Raw genomic sequence first — 12370 nt, forward strand, 5'->3', positions numbered from 1 at the left:
ACATTCTCCTAAGTGGTACAGCACTAATCTGTCAATTTGTTGTACTAAGATGACTTGGGGTTCTGGTGATGCTGAATGCTATGCCACTGGTGTGTCAAATGCCATAATGGTTACCCAACTTGGAAAGTGTTTGGTGGAGCTCACAGATTAAGATAGGCTTGGAAGCAGGTTTGGTATCCACTTCACAAACAACATGCCTTTGGAAACTCTATGAACATTCAAGAAATTATAATAGTTCCAGAACATGGTTTAGATCTTTTGTTCATAGGGTCTTTATGAATTATGCTTGACTCAATGGCACTTAACAACATTAATCCCTTTGAATTTTAGCATTGGTGAAGAATATAATTATATCTTGTTGTTGTTGTTGTTGTCGTTATGTGCCGTCGAGTCGTTTGTGACTCATAGTGACCCTATGTACAACAGTGCTAAACCCTGCTCTATCCTGTGCCAATTGCATTGCCTCTGACACACCCATCCTGATTACCCCAGTCACTGAATCAACCCACCTCATAGAGGGTCTTCCCCTCCTGCACTGTCCCTCCACCCTACCCAGCATGATGTCCCTCTCCAAGGACCTGTTCCTCCTTACAACATGTCCAAAGTATGTCAGACAAAGCCCCAGAATCCTTGCCTCCAAGGAGAAGCCTGGTTTAACCCTCTCCAGGATGAATCTGTTTGTTTTCTTGGCAATCCATGGTACATTCAATACTCTTTGCCAGCACCACAGCTCAAAGGCATCAAATTCTATCTTAGGCTACCAAAATAACAAATGACTTTTTAAAAAAGTGAATCCAGAGTGCTCCTTAGAAATAACAATGCTAAGGTTTATTTCAGATACATTGAACATGATACCAAGAGGGTCCAGTCTCTGGACAAGAATGCTACAGTAGGAAAAGTAGAGTCATCAAAAGATAGGAAGACCCTCAATTAATTAGATTGACGCAGTGACTGTTACAATGCATGAAGCACAGCAGAGATTGTGAGAGTGGTGCAAAATTGGTCAGGACTTTATTCTGTTGTACTTGGGTCTCACACCACACACACACACACACACCTGGATTCTATTCCCAGACAATGCACTTCATGCAGAATCTTCACTCATTTGTCACTTTAGATTTGTGTTTTGCTGTGATTCTGGACAAGTTTCAATGGCATCTTTAGATTAAAATAGAATGCAAAGACAAGTAACAGTCTACTAAGTAGACTTTTTTTTTTTAAAAAAAAAGGAGCTATTGAAAATCTTATGGATCACAAGGGTCCAAGCTACAACTGGTCAAGAGGATAATGTGGACTGCAAAGAACTGAATCCTATTATACATGGAGTCACTGTGAGTTGGGATCAGCTTGATTGTAGTTAACAATGACAACAAGGACATTCAGACTACATGTGACCAAGCACCTGGGTCCCATGGCCTAGTCAAAGCCATGAAACAAACCATAAGTGAAAGGTAAAATTCATTATCACAGTGTGTTATATTATGTATGAAATGACTCAACTCTGCTATTGTTAAGACTTGGGCTGGTCAAAACTAGGTATATTGCTAGTGATAGACACTCAAAAAGATGGGACTGCGGCAATGGACTCATTCATGTGTGCCAGAGTTGATGAGGGATGGCACAGGATAGGACAGGGTTCAAACTATTGTTCATAGGGTTGCTATGAGTCATACTTGACTCTATAGCACCAACCAACAGTAACAAGTGATAGAAATGGAGTCATAGTACTTTATAGTTTGTACAGTGCTACCTACCCTGTGACCTCATGGAAGTGTATAGACAATCAAATGAAGTAAGGCATGCTAAGGGAGTCTGCCTAAACAGATGATTGTAAACTAGTTAATAGTTATACTGCATTCTTTATTGTCAGTTAACTAGTCCTGGAGTCCTACACTATGTGGGCTAACTCTAGAACTTTTTTCAATGTATCCTGTCCATTTAGGCCCTTTCCCCATCCTCTCTTCTCAGCAGTAATGGGAGTGACTTTATCCACCTTTCAAATGCAGGAGAACTAGCAAATTTCTTCTCACTTTCCCCCCTCAAGCCTGTTTTTGAAGTCTTTAATGATTTTCATTCTTACAAAGACTCTCCTGTTGATTTTCTCCTAGTGTGCCACATACTTCTCACATATTTAGTTAACTTAAAAGGGCCACCCACTAGAGGCGTATCTATGGAAAATAGCGCCTGTGGTGATTAGTTTTACATTGCCCAGTAATTTGTCACACCTGGCTACTAAATTTCAAGGAAACTGCTCTTCAACGATGTCCCCCATCCTATTCAAGGCCATATCCCTCATACTCTCTGCTTCAGCTCATTTGCTTTATTGCATAGAATTATCCAATAGTGTTTGCCAACTGTGCTTGCCTTTTTCTTATGTTCCTGTTTGCATATAACCAGGTAATAGTCTATATTCCTGCTGAAAAAGTTGGAATTGCCCTTCTCTTTAATGTGAACAAGTGTTTACAAGAGTTTTCTTAAGATACATAGTTAGAGAAGGTATATCGTTCCTTACTGGGGTTCTCTTGCTTGAGGAGAATGTGGGAGACGTGGTGTCATTTTCCACACTTGGTCATTGAATTTCATGACTGTCTTGGAATATTTCAGTCAAGATGTGTTAGGTACTTTTCTTTTTTATAATTTTTTATTGTGATTTTAACAAAAGTTTACAGAAAACTTGGATTTCCATTCATTCCTTGTTGCGCATTTTCCTCCCTATCCACCAATTCACTTTTCTCTTTTAAAAAAAATCATTCATTTTTTGCACAATTTCCTCCCTCCCACTCACCCTAGTCCACTTTGCTATGGACCTCTAATTCTGGACTGTTGTCATGCAAATAATGCCAAATCTTATATTCTTTGGGATAAGTAATGAACACTGCATTGGAACAGATGAGGAAAGAACTACTTTTCCTCTATATGATAGATATGACTGATAGTCCATCCGTATTCCCTCCATCTACCTCAGAGGCTAACTGAAGTCAGGCCAATGGCTTCTGCACCTCTTGGCTAATGGTATTCTCTGAGCTTGGGGAACAGATAATTTATACCCAGCATAGGCTACCCCAGAAAAACCTTTATTCAACTTAGAGCAGGACTTTGGACTAATTATTCCAACTTTCTCATTCTAAAAGAAAAACTTGGAGATGCGATCAGCATAACTTTTCAGAGGGACTCCATAAAACCTGAGCCCACATTATCTGCAGTGGGACCTACTGTGTAGGGCATCTTGAATAAGCTCTCCACCTTCCTTTTTTTTTTTCACTTCTCGCTGTATCTCCTGGGATCCCTCTGCAATAAACTATTTACAATAAATCTTTGTTCAGGGTCTAACTTTTGAGGTGTCCAGCCTAAATCATCCTACAATAGGAATTTGAGAGGCTAGAATAGAGACCTGAGAGTTGGCACTATCCCTGGTTCTAAAAAAATGGCACAAAGGCAGAAGTTAGTTACTAAAAGGCTGTATTAGCTTCCTGGAACTCACATAAATATTAACACAAAATGGAATTAATATAAGAATAAGCATCCATTACCTCACAGGTGTAGATGCTCAGAGTCTGAAACCAGGCTGTCAGTCTTGCTCATTTTTTCCAAGGGTTCAGAGCAATAATCTTTTCTATGTTTCTCTCATAGTTGATGCATCATGACCCCAAATCTCAGCTATTTTTATTCCCATAAATATGTCCCCTTTGCCTCTTCTCCTTTCTTTCAAGGACACCACACATCCTACTTCAGCATGTCTTCATGTTAACAGATTAAATTGCAGAAGAACTTATTTCCAAAGTTATGATCCCAGGTTCAAGAAGTTAGTACGTCGTTGGAGAACACAATTAAGCCCATTACAAAGACCACAAAATATTTATCTACATATTAACTTAAGGGAACAGCTATGAGTCAAAGGCGAATTTTGAGTAGATCTTAATTGTAATTGCAAGACAAGAAATTTCTGTCAGGGAGTCTTAGTGTTAATATGGATAGAATCGTTTCAGCCTAGGCAGACAGCCATTCCTCAGCTCATGTTGGAACTATTCACATGATATACACTGGACTAGAAGCTACCAATGCAGATCCTTTCTTTGACCTCAAGGAGCTCAACTTCTCTCTCAATGAAATGTATCAAGGTGAAAAAGAAATAATTTCAATGTCATGAGACAATTGCTAATTTGGACCCAAGAAAGATCTTTTAAAGGGAGGGATGGAGGGAGGCAAGGAGGGAAGAGAGGAGAGAGGAGAGAGAGAGAGAGAGGGAGAGAGAGAGAGAGATAGATTTAACAGAATGGACAGACATTTTGAGCCATGAAGATCACATATGCAAAGATAGAAAGATTGTGAGCCTAGAGAAATGCTATAGGAGTTGTGAGATGCTCAGGAGCTTTGACCACATCACAAAGTATTACATGGACACCAGAGGTACCAGAGTTATATCCTGAAGATCTTATAAGCTCCCCTAAAGGACTGTAATCTCTCAACTGTAGGTAACAGGGAGGAATGGTTTATTGGCTGCGTGACAGTGGTCTCATGCTTTAATAAGTTTCCCAAATTAGAATTATCTAAAGTTTCGTCTTTGCATGCTTCAGTCTCACAATTGCGTAGAACATGGTACTTACAAAGAACCCTCTTTGTATTTATTTATTTTTTTAAAAAAATTAATTAATTTTTCACTTTACCCAAATAATTATGTAGTCTGTCATGGAACCCATAAAGAGTACGGCATGGAATCACTTCTATAGCATGTGAGTTGGATATTTCTAGTGAGAGCAGAGTGCTGATAGGGTGATTTGGGGAACTAATGACGGTTGCTCCATTTGGAGGATTTTGAGGAGCTCAGTCGCCAGTAAGAATATCTGCTTCTAATTGGTTGGTTGTAGAAATGCATTTTAATGTCTCTTTCAGTCCTTCCATGTGTATGAGCCTTTAATATATTTTTGTTGCGTACCATCCTTGTGGAACAGACTCAAGCTGATCCTTCAGGGGTTTTCAGGAGCATAAGAGGTGATTGCCTGTCTTTCTTCCAAAGAGCATCTGGTCAATTCAAAACACTAATCTGTGCATATTCATTATAAAGTGAGAATTTATATGTCCATCTTGGATGAACAGAAAGATAATTCAGTCAATGCTCCATATTGCTGTGGTTATTTTCCATCAAGTTGGAACCAGCTGATAGTTAACCTCCCGCAGGTTTTCAGAGGCTATAAATTGTATACAAGGATATTGTACATTTTTCTTCCTTAAAGGAGCTGATGGGTTAGAACAATATGCCTTTGGTTTGGCAACCCAATTCCTTCTTATTGTTGTTGTTGTTAGATGTTGCCCAATTGAGTAAGAACCATGGTGACCTTATGAATAACAGATTGAACCATGACCTATCCTGTGCCATCCACACACTTCCTGACACACTACAGCCCATTAAAGCACTCACTGTGTCAATCCACCTGGTTGAAGGTCTTCCTATCCTTGATAGACCCTCTTTCATAGTCTCATATCCCTCTCCAAGGAATAACGCCTCCTAGAAACATGCCCAAAGTATGTGAGGCAGGTGAAGCTTTATCATCTTTGCCTCCAAAGAGCACTCTGGCTACACTTTCTCCAAGATATGTTTGTTCTTTTGTCAGCCCATGGGATGTTCGGCACTCTTCTCCAACACCACAGCTCAAAGGTATCAATTCTTGTCATCTCTATTCATTGTCCATCTCTAAGATGTAGAGCAAGTGATCAGAAAGACCATGGCCTGAATCAGAGGCACCTTGGCCCTCAAACTGGCATCATTACTCCTCAGTAACTTGAAGAGGTCCCTTACTGCACTCTCTTAGGACAATATGTCTCTTGATTCCCTGACCACTGGTACCAAGGGTGTTGTTGATTGTGGTCCAAGAAAGATGAATCTTTTAACTTCAATCTTTTCTCCATGCATCATGATGTTGCCTATCAGTCTAGTGCTAATCTTTTGTTTTTTCTTGATGTTTACATGCAATCCATTTGAAGCCTATATTATTTGATCTTCTGCAACAAGTGCTTCAAGTCCTCCTCACTTTGAGCAAGCAAAGTTGTGTCACCTGCAGGTTATTGGTGAGTCTTTCTCTGATCTTGATGCCACAGTCTTCTTCATAGAGTCTAGCCTCTCAAATAATTTGCTCAGGAAAATTTTTCTGAGAGAAGATTCAAAATTGAATAAATATGTTGAGATAATACAACCTTGATGCACTCCCTTATTTTAAAACCATGTAGTGTTCCCTTGCTCTGCTCACCTCTTGTTCTAGGTATAGGTTTCACATGAGCACAATTAAGTGCTCTAGTATTCCCATTCTTCTTTACGTTATCCATAATTTGTTACAATTCACACAGTTAAATGCCTTTGCAGAGTCAATAAAGCACAAATAGACTTTCTTCTGGTATTCTTTACATTCAGCCAGGACCCATCTGATATCAGCTGTGATATCCCTGGTGCCACAGATGCTTCTAAAACCTTCTTGAACTTCTGGAAATCCCTTTCTATATACTCTTTTAGTCATTTTTAAATTCTTTTCAGAGTATTTTGCTTTCATGTGTTATTAATTATAATGTTCAATAGATTCAAAATTCTGTTTGATCACCTTTCTTGGAAATGAGAACAAATATGGACCTCTTCCAGTATGGATCCCATGATTGCCTCCATAATTCATCCATTTTACCCTAATCTTTCCAGGAAAACTCTCTTAGAATATAATCACTCACCTTACCACAGTTTACAGACATACAGTACAATATTTTATAACAGGTTTTATTTTATTCTGGATGGTTCTCTTTGCTTTGTAAAGTGTTTCTAAATCTTAATAGGAAAGCTCAGCTCTTTGGCTCTGCACTGACGTCATAATATCATAATGCTCATATGCTCAGCTGTAAGTTATGGCTCATCCTTGTTGGACATGAATCCAGTCAGTTCTGCTCATAGGTGGTTACTAAGAGTTACTAAAGAGCCTACTTTCCATCATAATAGAGCCCTAGGGCTCTCACAATATTTATCTTACAACTGCTTCACACAGCCATGTGTTTCAGGAGAAGTTGACTCAGCCCCAGTTCCAAATGAGCCTGATTGGCCCAATAATAATCTCTGTTTTATTTCCATAATTGTTTGGTAATAAGCATGTGACCCATTTGTGGCCAAAGAGACCTGAAGGGAAGTTTCCAAAGGCTTCCCCCCTCTCCCCTTAAGAACGGATCACTAGAAGTTTCTACCTCTCTATATCATTTATCACTGAAAAACTAAGTAGGGAGTATTTTGATAGCCACACACTCAATATGCATGATAACCATACCAAGATCCAAGAAGACAAAACCATTTACCCAGCTCAACTTGCCAAGAATTTGTCAGAATTTTATTCTTAGCCTTTGACTGTGAGTCCAGTTCCTTTGCACAGTGTACTTTAACTCTCCGGTCTCAGCTTCTTTGCAAAAAAAAAAAAAGTGTTAAACACAGATCTGTGATGTATATGTTTATCCAGATGTTGACTGAGCATTATGGGAAATCTCAGCTCAGTTGCTTAAGATTAACCTAACACAAATATGTGAGTTTACTTTCCAAAACCAACATCCAGAGTAATATTTTTAGTTCATCATAGGCCTCAGAAAATAATTTTTAATGAATACGACTTAAGCCTTATATGAGGGTCTTTTGTGTTTCTGGCAACATGCTGGCAATTCACATGCTGCTGCTTCTTTAATATTCCTTTTTCGTCCAGTTAAAAAAAGCTAGAAGAGTAGGAAAGGTCCCAGCAAATGTGACATTGCTGAGACAATGCTAGGATGACTCCCTCCTTGTTTCTACTCTAAATAGAAAACATCTTTTTATCACGTACGTTAATATCCTACTTTAAATAGAACAGCAATGTTGTTGCTGTGGTTGTTGTTGTTATGTGCCCAAGAGTGGACTGGACTCATAACAATCTTATGTATATTAGTTCTAAACCCTGCTGTACCCTGAGCCAATCCCACTGTCTCAGACACATCTACTCTCATTACCCTAGTTACTGTGTCAATCTATCTCCTCCAAGGTCTTCCTCTCTGGCACTGTGCCTCCACCCTTTCAGGAATGATGTCTCTCTCCAAGGAGTGGTTCTACTGGCAACATACTCAAATGTGATATGGAGCTTCAAAATCTTTACCTCCAAGGAGCAGCTTGGTTTCACTCTCTCCAAGACATACCTGATTGTTCTCTTGGCCTTCTACAGTATATTCAACCCTTGCCAAGACAACAACTCAAAAGCATCAGTTCTCCTGTCATCTTTGGTCATTGTCCAAATATCTGATGAATAGCAAATAAAAACTATGGCCTATATCAGTTGTGCTTTAGTCTCTAGTCTGATATCGCTGCTCTTCAGCACTTTTGAGAAGTCCCTGACAGTACATTTTCCTAATGCAATTTGTCTTTATTTTTTTTTTTTACAATTCATCTTTTGATTTCTTGAGTGCTAGTGTTGATTGTAGAACAAAGCAAGCTGAAATTGTGAACAATCACAATTTCTTCTTCTTCATCTATCATGGTATTGCCAATAGGCCCATTGGTTAGAACCTTTGCTTTCTTGATGTCCAGTTTCAATCCATACTGAATACTATTATTGTCCTTGAACTTCTGCAACAAATGCCTCAGGTCCTCCTCAGTTTTAGCAAGCAAGGTTGTGTCATCTGCACAACGCTGGTTGTTGATGAGTCTTTGTCCAATCCTAATGCCATATTCTTTCTTATAAAGTCCAGCCTCCTGAATGTTTTGTTCCTTATATAGATTAAAGAGGTATGGAGACAGGAGGGATCCCTAACATACTCATTTCATGATTTTAAACCATGAAGTGTTTCCTTGCCCTGTTTTGATGACTATATCTGTGTTTTCTTCTCAACGTAAGCCACAATTAGTTGTGATGAAGACAATCAAATGCCTTTGTATAGTCAATGAAACATAGAGAAGCATTCCTTTGGCACTCTCTGCTTCCAGCTAAAATCTATTTGATATAGGCTGTGAAGTCCCTGGTGCTACAACCTCTTTTCTCATTAGTGTTCAAGGCTTCAATCCTGTTCCTGAGGTGGTTTTTTAATTCAGGTTGGATAGATTCAAGGTCAAATTTTGGTTCTTGTGGATTTGATTAAATGTTCTTTAATTTCTGTTTGAACTTGCATATGAGTAATTGAGGGTCTGTTCCACATTCAGCACCTGGCCTAGTTTTTAGAGCTTATATTGAGCTTTTCCAATGATTATTTCCAAAGATATAATTAATCTGATTCCTGTGTAGACCATCAAGTGAAGCCTGTGTGTATAGTTGCCATTTGTGTTTCTTATAAATGGTATTTGCAATGAATAAATAATTGACTGTACAAAATTCCATTATTCTAGCTCAAGCCTCATTTCTGTCACCAAGTCGTGTTTTCTGACTATTGATCCTTCTTCCCTGTTCCCAACTTATGCAGTCAAGTCATCCATTATTATTAATGCATTTTGGTTGCATGTTTGATCAATTCCGACTGCAAAAGTTGGTAGAAATTCTCTATTTCTCCCTATTTGGCTCTGATTGTTGATGCATATATTTGAAGGGAAAATAAAAAATTCTTACCAGTGGACCAATAGGCAACATTTTGCTAGATACAGAAAAAATTGAAATTGTCAACAATTTAATCTTAGGTCTACAAACAACACCCTTGGTACCAGTAGTCAGGAGATCAGGAGATGTATTGCACTGGGAAAGTCTGTAGTCAGGAACTTCTCTCAATTATTGAAGAGCAATGATCTCAGTTTGAGGACTAAGGTGTACCTAGTCCAGGCTATGGTCTTCTCATTCACTTGCAATGCATCTGAGAACTGTACATTGAATAAGCATGACAGAAGAAGAAGTGATGCCTTTGAAGTGAGGTGTTGGAGAAGAGTACTGATCATCCCACAGACAATAGAAAGCACAAACAAATATGTCTTGGAGATAGTGCAACCACGGTGCTCCTTGGAGGCAAGGATGATAAAGCTTCATCACACGTACTTTGGGCATGTTGTTAGGAGACTATTCTTTTGAGAGGAACATCATGCTTGGAAAAGTGGAGTGTCAGCAAGAGAGAGAAAGACCTTCAACCAGATGGACTGGCACAGTCACTGCTGGAATGGGCTCAATAAAGTACATCAGAAAGTGTGAATATGTGCAGGATAAGACAGAAACCAGATCTGTTGTGCATAAGGTTGCTTATCAGTCATACTCTGAAGGCATCTAACAATGTAGTAGAGTCAGGGAACTCTAGTGACTTAGTGGGTAAGAAGATGCACTGTCAATCCAAAGGTAGATGGTTTGAATCCACCAGCTGCTTTGAGTAGAAAAGATAGACAGTATAATCCCCTTTGATTTAAAGTCTCTGAAAACCCATTGGAGGGTCAGCTATGAGTACATTCTGACTCAATAGAAATGAAATGTTCAGTTATTTCATCTAGGAGCCCTGTTGACCCTGTCGTTAAGTGCTCCATTACTAACTAAAAGATAAGCAGTTTGAACCCATTAGTTTTATTGAAGAATCAACCTGAAGGCACAAAAACAGCAGAACCTTGGTAATCTTAGAGTGTAATCGTCCTCTGTCCTATAGTGTCACCATGTATCAGAAGCTACCTGAAAGTACACAAAGGTTATTCAACCTATGAACAGATACATCACGAATGCATTTCAATCAGCATGTTTCCTCCTTGTTTTTAAATCAGTTTCTACCTTCTAGATCTTTGATGTTTTATTGCCAAGAAGTACTTATTACCAATTCCAACACCAGGAATATGGCTTGTAGTTAATAAAATTCTCTTCAGATCAATAAGGTTAATAAGTGGTTCTATGATACTGTCACTTGGGCATGTTAATGACTTTAAACAAATACATAAGGATGCATGATTGAGGTGACTGCAAAAGCTGGAGCTGGAAATAGATTATAGCATTATGCCCTAAGGCTTTGGCAGCAATTGAAACGAAGTGTTTTGAAACAGAGCAAATTGGCATTTCTCTGACTTTTAATGTTCAAGCTTTCCAAGCAAGACACCTGGTTTAACTACACAGAACAGCTATTCAGAATTATAGTCTGGGCTTTTGTTATGCAAAAGGTAAATGAGGGCAGCATGCTTGAACTCTTCCAGGAAAAGCTGTTTTTACTTTTTCCCTGGGGAGAGCAAGAAATAATAACAAGGAAAAGGGATGAGGGGAAAACACAAACCAACAACAACACAAAAAGCTAAGGAGAGAGCAAAGAAAGAAATTCTTGTTATGTGCCTTCAAGTAGAGACTGATAAATCACACAGTAGGAGATTGTCCATCTTTCTTCTAAAGAGGAGCTGGTGGATTTGAACTGCCTGCCTTTGGGTTGGCAATCCAACACCTTACCACTAGGCTACTAGGCCACCAAATCTTTCCTTCTTGAAAGGGAAAATAGGTACTGACTGGAAATCAGAAATCCTGAGGATGGGAGTTTCCAACCTTACTTGTTTTTATTAAATTGTATTAAACACCCCCACCCTGGGTGCTCTGGAATCTAAGTTGTCATAGAAATTTTTACACCTCCCTCTTTCCTTACTGAAGACTTTCTGCCTGACTTTCTTTGCCATCATTATAAATCTTTAGAGACTGGTTTTGATTATAGTCACATTTATTTTCTGACTAGAGTAATTTGACTAGCCCTGTGGCTGTGATGATGTGTAATACGCTCTGCACATCCTTAGAAGTCAGCGAAGGATCTGAATTCTCACCATCCACGAAGGAGACTCTGATCCAACTCAGTCCAGTGCATCTCGTGCTCTGCTGCCAGTCATCTGTCAGAGGAGGGGTGTGTGTTGCTATGATGCAAAGCAGGATTCCAAACTAAGACAGACTAGGGAGCAGGGCTTGGGTTTATAATTCTGAAAAGTCAACCACCGTCAAAACTACAGATCATGAAATCTGAATCACAACTGGTCAGATAGGCAGTGCAGGACCAGGCAGAGTTTTATTCTATTGTACCTGAGGTGGCCTTGAGTTCAGAACTAGCTCAGTGGCACCTAACAACAGTACACAAAGATGCATAGCCTTCCGTATGGTTCTGAAAATGCTGCAAAATCATGTTGCAAACTGGTCTTGAATTCAGTGTTTGATATTGCTCACCTCACTATTTAGATTATTACTGGAAAAAACAAAAAGAAACCATGAAACAAAAGCCTTTCAGCCAAACAAGGACACCCAAGATATCTGTCATTTGCACCCAGGACTTAGAACCTGTCTGATTGCATTGCTTTGCTTGGTGGAGGCCCTCATTGTGTTGGATGGATATTGGACACATGAAGGGTCAACAGCTCCAAAATGAAATTGAAGAATTTTTTCAGGATGAGTATTAAGGGACTGTGGGGATTAGATGTTGACTCACCCCA

This window comes from Elephantulus edwardii, unplaced genomic scaffold (genome assembly GCF_000299155.1).
Source record: "Elephantulus edwardii isolate Elephantulus edwardi_28Jun2011 unplaced genomic scaffold, EleEdw1.0 scaffold00051, whole genome shotgun sequence".
Taxonomy (NCBI): Eukaryota; Metazoa; Chordata; class Mammalia; order Macroscelidea; family Macroscelididae; genus Elephantulus; species Elephantulus edwardii.